Raw genomic sequence first — 20,108 nt, forward strand, 5'->3', positions numbered from 1 at the left:
GACGGGGGGTGTGGGGGGGTGGGGGTGGGAGGCGGAGAGACAAAATGAGGGAAGAAGGGAACCAGAGAAGAGAACCTAACAGGTTGTTCTTCCTCTGAGCAGATTTACAAATGGCTAGAGGGGAAAGAGCAGAAATGAGAGAATCGCTACAACTCGTTAAGCTGTGATTCAGCTTCAAGAGTCGCATGATTTCTATAGGAGAAAATGATGTATAGGTTTATAAAGAAACACAGGTTGAAGAGTATGAAGAAAGGATAAGTAAAAACCATCAAGGGTGCAAATTTAAAAGTAAAGGTGGCCCAGAGAGAAGTTATGATGTGGACACTGACCTGCCTGGTGGGGAGAACCTTTCTGATGAGCTCTGGAAAGGTTCAAAGAAGTGACAGGACCAGATTGCAGAGGGTCTCAAACTGTCAAAAGGGGGAATTTAAATTGGAAGGGACAGGCACTAGGCACCATTAAAGGTTTCTGAGTAGGGAAATGACCTTAGGAAACTAAAACCAGTATTTCAAAGATTACCATGCAGGGGTATGCCACTGGGCTTTAGGGAAGGTGAGTAGTAAACAACACTCCCACCTTTTGCCAAAAAAGCAAAGCATCTGAAGTGACGTGCAGGCCCCTTTCCCACCCAGGCTTCTCTAACCTCTGCTCTCCAGGACCCTCTCCTAGTCTTCTAGTTGTATAAAACTCCCATGATCACATTCTATCCTCTTAACTTCTATCACCTTCATCCTCCATCACCATTCTAATTCAGAATCCCTGAGCCATGAAAATGGCAATCTCAGATGATATTTAAAAGAAAAAAGTTTAACAAAATTCATATCAATTTGTGAATGCTGGTCCCACCCACGCTGAGGGGTAGTGAAAGCAGTTCAGTGGGAAAAGCATAAGATACAGAATACTAATTCTAGGACTTTAACCAGGTATGTGATGCTGGGTAAATTATGTAATCTCTGAACTCTGATTTAATTGTTTATAAATAAGGGGCAATAAAATGTACCTCAGAGAGATGTTGTAAGAATTAAATGAAATCATATAGGAAAAACTCAATGCATCTAAAAATGGTAGAGTATAACAGCAAGAACACAAATTTTGGAGTTGGAAAGCCCTAGGCTCAAATCCTAGCTTGGGCACTACCAGCCAGCTGTAAGGCCTTGAGCAAGGCACTTTCCTAATATTTAGGCAGAGGCTCACAGTCCATCTATCAGTAATGAGGCTTTAAACAAACAAACAAACAACAACAAACAAAACAAAAGGAGAGGAAGAGGCAGACCTTCTTCTAAATAGAAGGCAGACCTTCTAAATTCCAGAAGCATGTGAAAATTACAATATACACTAATGAATTACAAAAACTAAGTAAACTATGCCTCTAAATGAACCATTTTGAAAGCATATTTTGACACAAGTACACTGGAAAATAAATTTACTAAACAATTAAAAAATTTTTTTTACTTAAAAAATATTCATTTCTTAGAAGTTCTAAGTGTGTAAACATGTTAACTAATAATAACTATATCTTTCAGGACAAAAAGGAGATAAATCTACAAATAGCTTGCAATACTATATCGTTGCATTTAACGCTGAGAGGTCCCTTAAGAGAGATACTACTTTTCATGCTGACTGACTAATTTCTAAGGGTAAATTAAACATGAGTGTTATAAATTATTTTATGAATTTATTCAGAAGTACACAACTTGAAATTATTCCACGTATCTTTAGTAGTACAGAATAAATGATAAAAAATTCTAAGCTATGCTTTTTTATTTTTGCTTAATTCTTAATCAAAGGATAACAAGCATTTTTCAAACAATAGCAGTTCACATGGATAAGAACACCCCGAAACTGTAAGGAAAAAAAAAAGACGTTCTGGAGAAACTTCAATCACTGTTAAGCGAACCACAATGACAGGTTTAGCAATTCCACACACCACCCAGGTTGAAAAAAAAAAAGATAATGTCAAAATTAATCTACATATTTAGAAATCTCCTGTCAAAAGAACTTATTAAGTTGTTTCCCGGCAAGACTGTTTACTAGATCACTTACCAAATTACTGTTTAAGCTTAAATATCTCTATATCTTTTCCAGACATATATTTTATTTATAAATATTTTAGGTACATATTTAAGATGATTTTCAAAACAAAGTAAGCTGAGGTCTTAAATTAGAAGGAAAAAGATAAGGATAGCAGAAAACTGTTTCACTTACCACACTGCCACTTTAATACCCTACCTAGAGTGCATATATTAAAAGGGCAATGAAAAGAAACTGGCCCACTTAAACCTCTCCATCTATGAAACAGCAGATATTATTTCTCAAAGTGTAAAGGAAAGCTTAAAAATAATGAAGCTACTTTAAAGAATGTGCTTAGATTAAAACTGTTTTGCCTTAAGTCAATAAAGACTCAACACAAGTCTTTCAGATATAATTTTGTCGCATTTGTACTAAATTGTAGATGTAATGAGATGAACCATTTATAAACTGGCCCACAGCTACAAAGAAAGCTTATATTTCCATGTACCTAAACAGTCTAAAACTAATTAGCTGTAGGGAAAGAGAGACTTTCAAATGATTAGATATTAAATGACTAAAAAAAAAATCTATTAAATAATGCCTCTAAAGGTTATATTCTACCTCCAGCATAGAAGGTTCACTAAAGATAATTTGCCAAGTGATTCTAATACATAAGAGCTCTGAGATCTCCTATATGACCTGGCCCAAAATATAAATATAGGTTAACCAGAAATTCAGGTAACAGAAAGGAAGTTCCAAGCAAAAAGATGAACCATGCTTCAAACATTTGTTTGTGTGTGTGTGTGCCGGTGGGTGTGTGTGCATTTTGGCCAGAAGCTCAACTCAGAAGACTAGCCCATAAAAGTCCACTCATAAGACTATACACTACTTGAAATTAAACAAAAACCTCAATACTGCACAATTTTAGCAATTAAAACATAAAAACAATTCAGTTGAATCAGAAATACGTTTCTGAATTTGGCAAAAGTGTGCCACTGTAGGCCTAAGAATGATCAGAGAAAGGAACTCAGCTTGTTAGTATGAAATGGTGGAACAGAAAAACAGCATGGTGAGTCAGTGTGACAGGAGCAAGACAGACATCAGGACTCTATGTCGGAGCCAAGATTTCAGGTGAGGCAACAGTACAGCAGTGCCGCCCTTAAAACGCAAGACAAAATGGTCTAAAAAGGAGGGCAATTCAATAGCCTGGACACCCAGGAGATTCTTATACCTGAAACATGAGGCTAAACTGAACATCACAGAACAATCCGTAGGCAAAGGATTATATACAATGGAACACTAGGCAGCCACTAAAATACCACAGGAGGATATACTAGTGATACATGGGGAAATATCCACAACTTACTGCTAAATCAATAAAGTAATCTGACAAACAGTATTTGAGGTATAATCCTTTTTGGTTGTCATTATCATTATAGCATAGAAGAGAGACTGTACCGACATACACTAAGATGTGGCTATCTCCAGGTTTACAAGTCAATTTTTTCCTAACTTTGGAAAATTTTTAAATAAAAAAAAAATTTTTAATTAAAATTTTTTCTACAAAGACTTTAATTTTAAAAAAGTAAAAAAACAAAAACACTGTTTTCCCACAGACTGCTTATTAGTTGCAAGAGGGAAAATAAGTAACTATACTGTGAAGAAACTGGACAACACCTTGACTGAGTGCATCAAATTTACCATCACCCATGAGGAGCAGACAGATATCGTGTGCCTCTGATGTGATACTCCGGAAGGGACTCAACATCACTTATGAGTACTCGAGCTGCGAATGCATAGCCTGAATCTAATCTCAAGGAAATGGACAAAACTAAATTGAGGAATATTCCATAAATGCGTTCTTTAAAAAATGCCATTGTTACAAGGCACAAAGAAAAGCTGAGGAACCATTACAAACTAAAGGAAAGTCAAGAGATATGACAACTATACATCCTGTATTGGAGGGCAGTAAATGCTATAAAAGATGTTATTGGGACAATACATAAAACCAGAATACAGACTGTAGATCAAAGTATTTTATCAGTTTCCTGAATTTGATAACTATATTGTGGTTATAGAAAAGAATAAATTTGTTCTTGGGCTTCCCTGGTGGCGCAGTGGTTGAGAATCTGCCTGCTAATGCAGGGGACACGGTCTGGGAGGATCCCACATGCCGCGGAGCAACTAGGCCTGTGAGCCACAACTACTGAGCCTGCGCGTCTGGAGCCTGTGCTCCACAACAAGAGAGGCCGTGATAGTGAGAGGCCCGCGCACCGCGATGAAGAGTGGCCCCAGCTTGCTACAACTAGAGAAAGCCCTCGCACAGAAATGAAGACGCAATACAGCAAAAATAAATAAATAAACTCCTACCCCCAACATCTTCTTTAAAAAACAAACAAAAAAACGCATACGCCCTTTAAAAAAAAAATTTGTTCTTAAGAAATGAAGTATTAAGAGGTAAAAGGAGGGCTTCCCTGGTGGCGCAGTGGTTGGGAGTCCGCCTGCAGATGCAGGGGACACGGGTTCGTGCCCCGGTCCAGGAAGATCCCACATGCCACGGAGCGGCTAGGTCCCTGAGCCATGGCCGCTAAGCCTGCGTGTCCGGAGCCTGTGCTCCGCAACGGGAGAGGCCACAACAGTGAGAGGCCCGTGTACTGAAAAAAAAAAAGAGGTAAAAGGATATGAGGCATGCAAACTAATCGCAAATATTTCAGAAAAATAGCATGTATGTGTGTGAGAGAGAAAGAGAAATAAATGAATGACAAAGCGAATGGGGCAAAATGTTGAAAACTGGGGAATTTGTATAGAGGGCATACAGGAGTTCTCTTTACTACTCTTATAATAACTTTCCTTTTAGTTTGAAATTCGTTCAAAATAAAAAGTTCTCCTGAATTATACAAAACCTCCTCGACGTAAAAATCTTCAACTTGCAAAACTTCAGAGAATAAAGTACACATCTAATAAAAAGTAAAACTCTTCCTACCAACAGATGGCGTTAGTAGCCATTTATTTAGTGTCATTTTCAACCTCAGAGCCAAAATGATCTCATGAACAGCCTTTTGGAACTAAGCTACATAAACTCTTAAATATTTTTGCCTCATGCAATAACACAGATGAATATTATTTAAGAGGTGGAAGGTGCTCTGGAGATCTCCCCTTGGAGTACATTTCAAACCCCCAGGTCTTCCCCTTATTTTAATATTTGCCTCCCTAATCCCAGGAAATGATGATAAATAAACTGATAAATGATAAATAAACTCCTACCCCCAACATCTTCTTTAAAAAACAAACAAAAAAACGCATACGCCCTTTAAAAAAAAATTTTGTTAAATAAACTCCTACGGAGAATCACTGCTGTAGTAATTTACTATAAAGCAATGTGAAAGCACTGTATCCTTCAAATGTGCAAGAATAAAAAAGAGGGGGAGGGAAGGAAAATGGAAGTAAAGAAAAAGAAAAGAAGGGACAGGCAAGTTTGCTAACCCCCTGCTTTATTCCAATCCCCTGGTTTTACAGTAAGACAACACTCTAATGGGAGGTCATGTGATCTGGCCAAACTCACATAATCAGTTAAAGGCAGAGGTAGATCTTAAATACAAGTCTGCTATTTGCTAAGCTTTCGTGCTTTCTACAATGCCAAATTACCCTCTCTCTCTACCAATCCTTAACTGGATGTTTAAATACTGTGGAAATGTGGGGCAGTAGAGGGTAAAACATCTGGTCTCTCTCTCTCTTCACGTCTAACAGAAGTTCATTAGGTGAACATGAGAGAAAATACCACGTACACAGGCTACGTACAGTGAAAGCCTTTGTCACTGGCATTCAGGGAACCACCAACAGTTGAGGGCAATGTAATTAGAGGGTAAAATGCACGAGTGATGGAAAGCAACAGGAACTGAGTCTGGAGAAGTAGGTATAAAGGGCAACGTTCGCCACAGTAAAAAGAAAAGCCTGGGCCTTCCCTGGTGGTGCAGTGGTTGAGAGTCCGCCGGTCCGGGAAGATCCCACATGCCGCGGAGCGGCTAGGCCCGTGAGCCATGGCCGCTGAGCCTGCGCATCCGGGGCCTGTGCTCTGCAATGGGAGAGGCCACAACGGTGAGAGGCCCGCATACCGCAAAAAAAAAAAAAAAAAAAAAAAAAAAAAGAAAAGCCTGGACTTTATCCTATAGGCAATGAAAGGGCAGAGTCCTTATATATCGGACTATTAAATTATACGATCTTACAAGTTTCATTCAGAAGATATGCACACATGCACATACACAGTGACAGAAAGATACTCCTGTTGAATTCATAAATCTCAACGAATGGATACCCTTCTGATGACTTCAAGTACAACAGACCCTCATGTTTATGAGGGATCTGTCCCAAGACATCTTGAAAAATCCCCAAATTTGAGAATATTACTATGGCATATAACACATTAAAGTATAACTAATTTTTTTACTCCTACAGACGTTCAATGACTCTAAAAACACTGAAATAATTTCTACTTACAGTACCATACAACTTGCAAAGTAGACTCATTCACATCATGGATTTAAACCACCACAGAATCTTACATTTTACTTTTTAGTTTATTCAAAATCCCTCTTCCTAGATGTATTGCCTTTGCTTCTCTTTGGCCACAGCACTACAAGCTGGCTCCCACAGCACAGACAGTGCTGGCAATAATAATTAACTACACACAAAAAACGGAGAATAACAAATTACACGGAGATGTGCCGACCAGTGTCAGACTAGGATCAAATATGTGCCCAGAAAAATTACAAATTATCATATTTCATACACCCTCCCAGTCATTCATGGAAGAGTGAAAACCACAAGTGTTAATTTGTGAGAGACAGAGCTCTATCCTAACAGAACTGACTAGACCAAAAAAGCATCATTCTAATAGCAAAGACCCCACTGGCCTTTTAAAAGCAGCAATGCCTTTAACAACATAAATATTTGCATAGTGACTTGTAGCACATACCCTACCAGAATTTCAGCAGAAGGATTTCAGGAAATTTTGTTTTAGTAAATTTACAACCTAGTTTTCCATTAGAACATTTTATTAAGAACCGAGAGTTCTGGGTCTCTGAAGATGTTTACTCCTGCGTAAGTTCCTGGGGCCACCCAATGACCAGGAGAAGATAATTTCCTGTATAAATATTGAGGTGTTATGGAGATTGGAACACTCTTCTTTATTTATTTTAACAGCCCCCTAAGATAAATATTATATTCAACTTAGGAAACTGAGGCTCATAGACGTTTAAGAAGAGGAATATCTCTTAAGAGTAAAAAATCTTTCCTGGAAGTTTCCTCCTTCCAAGCTTTTCCCACCCCTCCCCTCCAAAAGAAAGGCTTCCCTACATGTATCAGTTGCCACAATTCCTTCATATTTATTTATGCCAAGGAGGAAATGTGAGGAAAATTTTCACAGAGAATCTGATATTTGAGATCAGTCTTAATGAGTAGATATTGGGCAGATGCAAGGGAAATGGTAAGGATGTTCATGGCAAGAGGAAATAATACTTGCAAAGACAGAATAGGAGAAATTGGCATGACAGGAGAATGTTGGTTAATTCTTTGCAGAAAAAGTGTGTGTGTGTGTGTGTGTGTGTGTGTGTGTGTGTGTGAGAACATGGACAATAAACTGTAAAGGCAGACTGGAATCAGATCATAAAGCATTAACAGCATGGGAAAGAAATATGCATTTTATTTTCTAAATCAAGATTTCTTAACTAAGAGACTATGAATTAAACCCTGGGGCCATGAAATGCCCAACTCCCCAAAAGCATGAAAACTGTGTGATGAACACACAAAAATATCATTTTCCTGGATCCACAGCTATCAAATGATTTTTCAAAGGGACTCAGAAATGAAAAGCGGTTATGAATCACTATCCCAGGTGACTGAAAGTCACTGTATAATTTTACAGGTAGAGATATGTGCCATAATACTTTCATTTTAGAACGGTAACTGGCAACATCTGTGGAGGTTGATGGATTAGGGAGAGAACCTTAAAAGCAGAGGGAGCGATAAGAAGGTACTGCCCTACTCTAGCCAAGAGGTTATAAGTACTTACATAAAAAAAAAAAAAACTAATTCCAGAGACTTTTCAAAGGTAAACTTGCTAGAATTTGGGTTGTGATCAAGAAAGGAACTCAGTCTGCCTTACCATTCTACTTCTCATTTAAAGTTCCTGTCATCTACTTATCACATACCATCATCAGGAAAAGCCATTCCATACAGCAGAGCAGCTGCAAGTGAAAAGGTACCTCTTTCTTCCATTTGCAACCGGCCACCACTGGGAAACTAACCAGAAAGTGCCAAATGTTCCAAAGAGAAAATGCTGATAGCCTAGAACAGGGGCTGGCCAACTATAACCCACAATCTGAACCCAGGCCTGTTTTTATAAATTAAGTTTTATTGGAACACAGCCACACTCATTCATTTCTGTATTGTTTATGGTTACTTTCATGTTATAAAGGCAGACCTGAATAGATGCAACACAGAGTGTATGACCTGCAAAAAAGGCCTTAAAGTATTGACTATCTGGGCCTTTATGCAAAGTTGGCCAACTCCTGGTCTACAACAAAAACAGGGACAGATTCTACCTCAGAAAGCACTCCTTTAGTACAACAGATGGCATGAGTAATATGCAGAGGAAGGCTGTAATTGGACGAAATTCAGCCGTATAACATCAGTCTTCTGGGCACAACTGTAGATATATTTGTAGTACCAGCAAACTACTAATCAAATTGAATATACAAAATTCCCAGTATTCCTCTACTTGGAAAAATACTGTTCCTCGTAAGCAACATATTAAGGACCAATGTTCTCAACCCATTTCAAATCCTTGTTCTTTTCCCTCATTCTTCCACTAAAACCTACTTCCTCCCCCAGACTCTCTTTTTAAAAGGAAAAAGAAGAAAATACTAAAATCCAAAGTGTCACCATGTAAGCTGCTGAACTTATCTAATCTGAGAACCAGGGTCTTGGCCTATTTGTGGAATACTGGCAAAAAGGAGGCTAGGTAGGCATTTTAAATTAATGAATCTTAAATCTAAATTTCAGATATCAAAGCTCCACTAATTATTTCAAAAACAAACTAAATTTTAGTCCATCGATTAAAATTAAGCTCTACGGGTGGCTTCTACTAGACTAGTGCGGGAAATTATATGTATGGTGGTGGTAATTTTTTTAAAACACTTTTTCCAAATGATATGAAAACAAATACTTCAACATATCCAAATTGATCAACTCCAGGTGGCTATATAAAAATCATTATTTCAAAAATGAAAGAAAGAGTCTCCTAAACACATCATCCTCACATTCCCAAAAGTCTAAGACACAATTTTCTCCAAAGGATTTTATTTAGCAACTTTTTTTTGCCAATAACATGTTCAACACAGGAATGTATAATAACACAGGTTTCAAATAATAAGCAGCTAAATTGACTTTAGATACTTTAAACCAAGGTTTCTTAACGTTGGTGCTACTGACATTTGGAACTAGGTAATTCTGTGTGAGGAGGACTTTGCTGTGCATTGTAGGCTGTTTGGTAGTAGCTGCGGTCTCTATCCACTAGATGCCATTGAACTAGTTTTGGCAATCAAACATCTCCAGATACTGCCAAATGTCTCCTGGGGAGCAAAACTGCCTCAGTTGAGAACCACCGCTCCAAACGAATTAAACTTTAAAAATTTTTTTTTAAAAAACATGTTTACTGGTAGATATTGCTTTCCAAGTCAATTGTTACATAGACACGTTGGGTGTCTGAGCTGGAAGGAACCTTGGAAATCATGTGGTGCAAACCATACATTTTACAGGTGAGAAAAATAAGGGCTATAGAGGGCCACTTGAGGCAGTTGAGAGCGTAAGAGAGGCAGGAGCCCATGACCCTCAGTTCCAGGTCAGGACACCAAGAGGACCAAAGAGCCAACTCATTTCTACAGGTGCTTAATAAGCATCTCTTATTATCTTTCAAAGAGCACACTATTTATCTATCTATCTATCTATCTATCTATCTATCTATCTATCTATCTATCGGTACGTGGGCCTCTCACTGTTGCGGCCTCTCCCATTGCGGAGCACAGGCTCCGGATGTGCAGGCTCAGCGGGCATGGCTCACGGGCCCAGCCGCTCCACGGCATGTGGGATCCTCCCGGACCGGGGCACGAACCCATGTTCCCTGCATCGGCAGGCGGACCCTCAACCACTGCGCCACCAGGGAAGCCCCCAAAGAGCACACATTTTTAATTTGATAGAGTTCATTTTATCAATGTGTCTTATTATTGGTTGTGCTTTTGGTGTCGTACCTAACAAATATTTGCCTAACTCAAGGTCACAAAGATTTTCTCCTGTTTTTGTCTAAAAGTTTTATATCTTTAGGTGTTACACTTAGGCCTATGATTCATTTTGACTTAATTTTTGTAGACAATGCAAGATACAGACTGAAGTTCATTTGCTTGTATATGGATATCCAATTGAGCCAGCATTTTTTTTAAACAGACTATCCTTTCTTCAATGAATTGCCTTTGTACTTCATTAAAATTCAGTTGTCTATATATTTACTGGACTTATTTTTGGACTTTTCTATTTCACTGATCTATTTCTCTATATTTACACCAATACTACACTGTTTTGATTACTTTAGCTTTATAATGAATTGTGGTATCAGGTAGTATTAGCTCTCCAACTTTGTTCTTCTTTTTCAAAGTTGTTTTAGATATTCTAGGTCCTTGCCATTTCTACATGAATTTCAGAATCAGCTTGTCAATTTCTACAATAAAGCCTGCTAAGATTTTGATTGGGTCGCACTGAATCAACAGCTCAACTGGGGAGTGATTTCACCTTAGCAACAACGAGTCTTCCAACCCATGCACAAAGAATATCTCCCCATATATCTACATGTTCTTTAATTTTTGTTCAGCAATGCTGTGCATAGTTTTCAGTATTTCATACACGTTGCTATTGTCAATGGTATCGGTTTTATTAAATTTCAATTTCTGACTGTTCGTTGCTAGTACAAAGAAGTGCAATTGATATTTATATATTGATCCTGTGTCCCATAACTTTACTAAACTCACTTAATAATACGTTGTGAGGCCAGAATAACCCTCATACTTAAACTAGACACAAACATTATGAGAAAAGAAGACTGCGCAAAAATATTCCACATGCAAAAGTTCTAAACAAATTATAGGAAACTGAATGCAACATTTTTTTAAAGAAAATATAGTACATGATGACCAAATGGGGTTTATTCTAGGAATGCAAGTTTAGTTTAACATTTTAAAAGCAATGAATGGGGCTTCCCTGGTGGCGCAGTGGTTGAGAGTCCGTCTGCTGATGCAGGGGACACGGGTTCCTGCCCCGGTCCGGGAAGACCCCACATGCCGCGGAGCAGCTGGGCAGTAACTCATTCTATGAACCAACTAAAAAAGAAAAACCATGTAATCAACTCTATAAATGCAAAAATAAAAAAGCATTTAACAGTCTTACCTCCATTCCAGATAATACCGGAGCACATTTTAGAAAGGAACTTCTTCAACCCAATAAAGGGCATATCTGAAAAAACTACAAATAATGTAGTTTTAATGGTCGAAAACCAAATGATTTCTCCCTGAGACCAGAAATAAAACAAAGGTTGTCTACTCTCACCACTTCTGTTCCACAGTGTACTGGAGGAGATTCCAGACAGTGCAGTCAAGAAAGAAAAAGAAATAAAAGGCATCTAGGATGGAAAGGAAAAGGTGTGTTTTTTTTTTTTTTGCAAACATGACTGTGTAGAAAATCTGATGGAACCTATGAAACTACTAGAACTATTGATAAATTAAGAAGCACTCCCTCCTCTGAAATTTTCTCAAAGTGTTTCTGTAGAACTGTTATAATTTATTCCTTAAATACTTAGTAGAATTCACTTGTGAAGTCATCTGGGCCTGGAGGTATTCTTTTGGTGGGAATATTTCAATCAAAAATTCAATTTCTCTAACAGATACACGGCCATTCAGGTTGTCTATTCTTGAATGAAGTTTAGTAGTATGTCTTTTGGAGAATTTGTCCTTTTCCTTTGTTATAAAATTTATAGGCATAAAGTTGTTCATAATATTCTCTTGTTATTTTTTTTTTTGCGGTACGTGGGCCTCTCCCTGTTGTGGCCTCTCCCGTTGTGGAGCACAGGCTCCGCATGTGCAGGCTCAGCGGCCATGGCTCCAGGGCCCAGCCGCTCCGTGGCATGTGGGATCTTCCCGGACTGGGGCACGAACCCGTGTCCCCTGCATCAGCAGGCGGACTCTCAACCACTGCGCCACCAGGGAAGCCCTGTTATTCTTTTATTATCTATAGAATCTGTAATGATGTCACCTCTGTCGGTCAGGTTAGAACTTCATCAATTTTATTGATCTTCCCAAAGTCAGTTTTAGGTTTCACTAATTCTGTCTACTTTTTTCTGTTTTCTATACTTAATTTCCACATTGGTCTTTACCGTTTCCTCTCTTCTAATTACTATGGTTTAATTTGATTTTTAATTTCTTAAGGTAGAAGTGGAGGTCATTAATTTGAGATCTTTTTTTTTCTAATATAAGCATTCAGTGCTATAAATTCCCCCCAAGTTCTGCTTTAGTGGAATCTCACAAATTCTGATATGTTGTGTTTTCATTTTCATTCCGTACAAAATCTTTTAATCTCTTTGAATTGTGTTATTTAGTTTCCAAGTAAGTTTTCCAAAGTCTTCTGTTAGTAATTTCTAATTTAATTCCATTGTGATCAGAGAGCACAGGATCTCAATCCTTTTAAATTATGGAGACTTGTTTTATGACCCCAAAACATGGTCCATCATGGAGAATGTTCTGTGGGCATGTAAGAAGAATTGAGAAGAATATTCTGCTATCGTTAGGTGAAATATTCTATAAATGTTAATTAGGTCAATTGGTTGACAGTATTGTTCAAGTCCATTATATCTCTGTAATATATCTTTGTAACTTTCAATGCTCAGGAAAGGGTATTAAAATATCCAACTAAAATTGCAGATTAGACTGTTTCTCCTTGGAGTTCTATCCATTTTGTTTCAGGTATTTTTGAAATTCTGTTATCAGAGGCACAAACGTTTAGAACTGTTATGCCCCCTTGATTAACTGACCTCTATTATTTTGTAAGGACATTCTTTATCCTTGGAAACATCCTTTGCTCTGAAGAAATCTACTTTGTCTAATATTACTATAGCCACTCCATCTTTCTTTTGACTATTGTAAGTATAGTATATCTTTTTCCATCCTTTACTTTTAACCTATTTGTATCTTTATATTTAAAGTTATGTTTCTTATAGGCAATGATATAGTTGGGTCTTGCTAAATCCAATCTGTTAATCTCTGCCTTTTAACTGGTGTGTTTAGACCATTTATATTTAATGTGATTACCAATCTGGTTAAAATTAAGTCTATTGCCTTACTATTTGTTTCTCTTTGTCCCATGTTCTTTTTTTCCCTCTTTTTATGCCTTTTTTTGAATTAAATGAGTATATACTCTGATTTCACTTTATCTCTTTTGATGGCTTATTACTTGTAACCTTTTTAAAAACAGAATTGCTTGAGGATAGTATGTATCTTTTCACTTACCATGGTCTACCTTCAAGTGATATTATACAACTTCACATACAGTATAAAATTCTTACAGTAGTATACTACCTAGTATCATATCTTGCCCACCTAACACTCTGTTCATAAATCCTACCTCTTTGTTAAAAATGGGAGAGAAGCACTAGAGAAATGTAAAAGAAATAGTAGCAACAAACTGAGACCTCTTCCTTGGCTTCATTTAAAAGGCAAATAAGAACTGAGAAGGAAATAGATGCTTAAAAACTAGAACTACAACCATAACACCTGGGTTCAAATCCTAGTTCTGCCACTTACATATTGTATAACATAAGGCAAGATGGTTAGCCTTCCTGTTTCTCAGTTTCTAGCTCTTTAAAATGAAAGTAACAACAGTACCTTCTTCACCAGGTATTGTGACAATCCAATGAGTTAACACAGGTAAAATGCTTAGAACAGCACCAAATAACTATGAAATGGTTAAAAAATAAAGGATACCTCTGAGATATTCTGAGTTCAGTTCCAGACCACCGCAATAAACTGAATATTGCAATAAAGCAAGTTTCACCAATTTTTTTGATTTTTCAGTGCATACAGAAGTTACGTTTACACTATACTATGGTCTATTAAGTGTACAATGTTATGTCCAAAAAAGCGTACATACCTTTATTTTAAAATACTTTATTTGGGGGACTCCCCTGGTGGTACAGGTTAAGAATCCACCTGCCAGTGTAGGAGACACGGGTTTGAGCCCTGTTCCGGTAAGATCCCACATGCCACAGAACAACTAAGCCCACGTGCCACAACTACTGAGCCTGCGCTCTAGAGCCCACAAGCTGCAACTACTGATCCTGAAGCCCACGTGCCCTAGAGCCCACATGTCCTAGACCCCATGCACTGCAACTACTGAAGCCCGTGTGCTGCAACTACTGAACCCTGCGTGCTCTAGGGCCTGTGCTCCACAACGTGAGAAGCCACTGCAATAAGAAGCCCACGCACCGCAACGAAGAGTAGCCCCCACTCGCCACAACTAGAGAAAGCCTGCAAGCAGCAATGAAGACCCAACGCAGCCAATAAATAAATAAATGTACTCTTTCTTTAAAAAAAATACTTTATTTCTAGAAAACACTAACCACCATCTGAGCCTTCAGCAAGTCAAGCATTTTGTGTGTGGAGGGTCTTGCCTCAATGTTGATGGCTGCTGCTTGATCACATTGGTGGTTGCTGAAGACTGGGTGGCTATGGCAATTTCTTAAAATAAGACAACAATGAAGCTTGCCACACTGATTGACTCTTCCTTTTATGAATGATTTCTCTGTAGCATGCAATGCTGTTTGATAGCGTTTTACCCACAGAACTTCTTTCAAAAATTGGAATCAAGCCTCAAACACTGCCACTGCTTTATCAACTAAGTTTTTGTAATATTCTAAACCCTTTGTTAAAATTTCAACAACTGTCACTGTATCTGCATCAGGAGTAGATTCTATATCAAGTAAACACTTTCTTGCTCATCCCTAAGAAGCAACTCCTCATCCATTCAAGTTTTATCATGAGATTGCAGCAATTTAATCACATCTTCAGGTTCCACTTCTTGTTCTAGTTCTCTTGCTATTTCCACCATAGCTGCAGTTACTTCCTCCACTTAAGTCTTGAACCCTTCAAAATCATCCATGAGAGTTGTAATCAACTTCTTCCAAACTCCTGTTCATGTTGATATTTTGACCTCTTCCCATGGATCATGAACGTTCTCACTGGCATCAAGAATGGTGAATCCTTTCCAGAAGGTTTTCAACTGACTTTGCCCAGATCCATCAGAGGAATCACTATCTATGGCAGCTATAGCCTTAGAAAATGTATTTCTTAAATAATAAGACTCGAAAGTCAAAATTACTCTCTGATCCATGGGCTGCAGAATGGATCTTGTATTAGGAGGCATGAAAACAACATTAATCTCGTACACCTCCATCACAGCTCTTGGGTAACCAGGTGCACTGTCAATGAGCAGTAATATTTTGAAAGGAATCTTTTTTCTGAGCAGTAGGTTTCAACAGTAGACTTAAAATATTCAGTAAAACATGTTGTAAACACTGTTGGTGGGAATGTAAACTGGTGCAGCCACTATGGAGAACAGTATGGAGGTTCCTTAAAAAATAATTACCATATGATCCAGTAGTCCACTCCTGGGCATATATCCAGAAAGGACAAAAACTCTAACTCGAAAAGATACATGCACCCCAAAGTTCACAGCAGCACTATTTACAACAGCCAAGACATGGGAACAACCTAAATGTCCACTGACAGATGAATGGATAGAGAAGATATGGTATGTGTGTGTGTATACACACACACACACACACACACACCCATACATTCACACAATGGAATATTACTCAGCCATGAAAAGGGAATAATACCATTTGCAGCAACATGGGTGGACCCAGAGATTATCATACTGAATGAAGTAAGTCAGAGAAAGACAAATATTATATGATATCAGTTATATGTGTAATCTAAAAATATGATACAAATGAACTTATTTACAAAACAGAAACAGACTCACAGACATAGAAAACTAACTTACGGTTACCAAAGGGGAAAGGTGTGGGGGAGGGATAAATTAGGAGTCTGGGATTAACAGACACATACTGCTACATATAAATTAAATAAACAACAAAGACCTATCATATGGCACAGGGAACTATATTCAATAAATATCCTGTAACAACCTGTAATGGAAAAGAATCTGAAAATGAATATATATAACTGAATCACTTTGCTGTACACCTGAAACTAACACAACATTGTAAATCAACCATGCTTCAATAAAAAGTTGTTTTGAAAAACAAACAAAAATTGGAAAGAGATGTCCTACCCTTAAGGCTTTGTTATTCCATTTGTAAAGCACAGGCAAAGTAGATTTAGCATAATTCTTAAGGGGCATAGGACTTTTGGAATGGTAAATGAGCACTGGCTTCAATTTAAAGTAGATCCCACAAGCCATGTGGTGCAGCCAAAAATAAATGAATGAATGAATAAATAAAGCCACCAGATGCATTAGCCGGTAACAGTAGAGTCAGCCTGTCCTTTGAAACTTTGAAGCCAAGCATTGGCTTCTCCTCTCTAGCTATCAAAGTCCTAGATGGCATCTTCTTCCAATAGAATGCTGTTTCGTCTACATTGAAAATGTGCTGTTTAGTGTAGCCACCTTCATTAATTATCTTAGCTAGATCTTCTGGCTAAGTTGCTGCAGATTCTCCATCAGCACTTGCTGCTTCACCTTGCACTTTTATGTTACAGAGATGGCTTCTTTCCTTCAACCTCATGAACCAACCTCTACTAGCTTCAAACTTTTCTTCTGCAGCTTCCTCACCTCTCCCAGTATTCACACAATTGAAGAGAGTTAGGGCCTTGCTCTGGATCAGGCTTTGACTGAACAGAATGTTGTAGCTGGTTTGATCTTCGGTTCAGACCACTACAACTTTCTCCATTATGAACAATAAGGCTGTTTCACTTCTTATCTCAGTTTTCAACATGGCTTCCACACTAAGCTTAATCATTTCTAGCTTCTGATTTAAAGGGAAAGATGTGCGACCCTTCCTTTCCCTTGAACACTTAGAGGCCAATGTAGCGTTATTAACTGGCCTAATTTCAATACCTTTTCTTGGAATAGGGGGGCCCCAAGCGAGGGAGAGAGACCAGCGGGGCTGGGGGTGGGCCATGCCAGTTGGTGGAGCAGTCAGAGCACACACAACATTTATTAAGTTCACTATCTTACACAGGGGTAAGGTTCGTGGAGCCCCAAAACAATTACAATAGTAACATCAAAGATGACTGACCACAGATCACCATAACAAATATAATAACGAAAAAGCTTGAAACATTGTGAGGATTACTACCAAAATGTGACCCAGAGACACAAAGTGAGAAAATGCTGTTGGAAAAATGGCACCAACAGGCTTGCTCAATGCAGGGTTGCCACAAACCTTCAATGTGTAAAAAAACGAAGTATCTGTGAAGTGCAATAAAGCAAAGTACAGTAAAACAAGGTATGCCTGTAAATATAACAAGTCCTATTATTCACAATGAATAAGGCAGTATTTTTTGATGCCCTATACACTACCTAAAATAATCTTTACCAACCCACACACTGGGTTGCACTTCTCTAAGTGAATCTACAAGTAAATTAACTACTTAGGCTCTTTTACTTGCAAGAAATTCATTCAAGTTACCCCAAATATCATTTTAGGTATATATTATGGTCTTAGTATTGTTGTAAAAGCTTTGTATGTGTCATCTCATTTAATCTTCACATCAACCCCAAAAGGGGAGGAATTATTTACGATGCTCACTTTTTACAGATGAGGAATGAGAGCAACAACCTGCCCAAGTCACACAGCTAGTAAAAGACATAACCAGAATTCGACTGCCAGAAGTCTGACACCAAAGCCTGCATTCTTTCTTGGGAAAAAACTGGATGTCGTCTCAAGAAGGGCAGGAGCCACAGACGTACTAGAGTAATGGAAGAAGAGTATCTACAGAGCCAGAAAGCAGAATCTTCAATCTCAGGCTCTGTGCCTGCCTTTCTCTCACCACATGGTTCCTTGCTTACAGCTTTGTGCTTCTCTCGGCACAGATGCCCCATATTCTTTTCTGGTTACCCACTGGCGTCCTCAACTCCTTTATCATTTCTGTACTCATAGCTTCTGCTTATACTTACTTTCCAGTCTCTTAAACTTTAGTTTTACAGGATTCTACACTAATATCCTTCCAGCTTCAGCTCCCATGGCTCAATGGCAAATTAACTCCATGTTTCCTATAAATGGCTGTAATTTTCCCCACCAGACAATCCTAGGTTGTTAGCTGGTTTACAGATTAACAGCCCTTAGGTCAAATGCCCACTCCTGGACCAATCAGGTGCAATATAGTTCTGTATGGTTAAAAACATAGCTATTAAAGTCTGTTCCTCTGCAGTGTACCATGGAAAAAGGAGATTTCCTTCAAAGCAACTGTAGGCACACCAGAATTATAAAACACATGTCTAGGACACTGAGTCAGCTAAGTCACCATTAATCTGGGGCTCAAAAGTCTTTTCAGTATTTTTAATCTATTTAGTTATAGTGTAATTAAGGAGTTATAAATACAAATTTTGGTTGTTATTAAGGAGATCATATAATTTACAGGGTCGCACAAGTAAGACATGGGACACAGGCCCAGCAATTGTTAAGTCAAGGGTGGCCATACTACAGCCACGGTATTCTGACTGAGAGAAGGAAAAACCCATTGCCATCTATCATTTTCAATTCTGCTCAGAGACAGAAGTAGTAAACATCAATAACCCTATCCATTCCTATAGCTATGTCTATTGCGCCACATTGAGCTGAAGCAGAAGAGGGGGCTAGATATGTTGACACTATTACTACAGCCAATTCACAGCTGCCCACGCTGCCCACAGACGGCTTCAACAGTACTGCTAGTTCCCTTAAGTTCAAATCTTCAACATTATATCTCTAAAACTCTTTCTGCAGATGAGTTCAACCCTACACCTTTTGGCTTTCTTAATGGCAGAGGAAAGTTTTGAATTGAAAACCTTCTGCTACATAATTAGCTAAGACCAAGTCATACGGACAGAAAGGAAAAAGTAAACATATAACTTATTAATGTTACTTTGCTATCAATATTGTTTTAAACCTTCTTGTTGGGAAGCCTACCTAATACATATATAACTAGAAGCCCCTCTCCCTTTTTTTAAAAGAACACTGGTTCTAAACAGTTTGGATTTTCCCTCCAGTCTTCATTTACAAATTATCAATTTACAGCCTTAACAAGAAAGGAAACAGAGTGAGAAGCTAAAAGTTATTAACAGTATGTACTACCCCTTAAATTTTAATCTGCTTTACTTCTAAGGACTGAATAACCTGCCCATTTTACCAAGTTATTTCCCACTCCATCACTCCAAAAACCCTTCAATCCAAAGCATGACAAAAAGACTAATTTCTGTTACTATATCTTCAGTAATGCTGTTCCCCAATACTTAAGTTCTTACCACCTTAATGAAACACATTTCTTAAGGACCACTCCTGCCCTCACTGAGCCTCCCTCCGCTCCTGCAAACTGCTCTTCAATCTGACATATAACTACATACGATCTCATGTTATTTACTGTGGTTTCACTCACATAAAAGACTTCATCTCTCACCAAGAAGATGTAAACAATGAGTGCTAAACAATAAGATCTAAAACTTAATTCTTCTACGGTAACACTCACAAGTACTGGACTCACAGAAAACATTCAGAAATACTGTTGACAAAAAGAAGCAAGTCAGGGCTTCCCTGGTGGTGCAGTGGTTGAGAGTCCGCCTGCCGATGCAGGGGACACGGGTTCGTGCCCCGGTCCAGGAAGATCCCACGTGCCACGGAGCGGCTAGGCCCGAGAGCCATGTCCCCTGAGCCTGCGCGTCCGGAGCCTGTGCTCCGCAACGGGAGAGGCCGCAACAGTGAGAGGCCCGCATACCGCAAAAAAAAA

General features: G+C 38.5%; 1 protein-coding gene across 1 annotated transcript in view; it reads right to left on the bottom strand.

Annotated features, from left to right (window-relative positions):
- Positions 1–11,575, bottom strand: part of RALGPS2 (Ral GEF with PH domain and SH3 binding motif 2) — a 141,228-nt gene extending 129,653 nt beyond the window's left edge. Inside the window, exon 1 of the mRNA XM_024758742.1 lies at positions 11,500–11,575. The gene's annotated coding sequence lies outside the window, so the exon portion shown is untranslated. The remainder of the gene's footprint in view (positions 1–11,499) is intronic.
- Between the last annotated feature and the right edge of the window lie 8,533 nt (positions 11,576–20,108).

Source organism: Neophocaena asiaeorientalis, unplaced genomic scaffold, assembly GCF_003031525.2.
Source record: "Neophocaena asiaeorientalis asiaeorientalis breed wild unplaced genomic scaffold, Neophocaena_asiaeorientalis_V1.1 scaffold182, whole genome shotgun sequence".
NCBI lineage: Eukaryota > Metazoa > Chordata > Mammalia > Artiodactyla > Phocoenidae > Neophocaena > Neophocaena asiaeorientalis.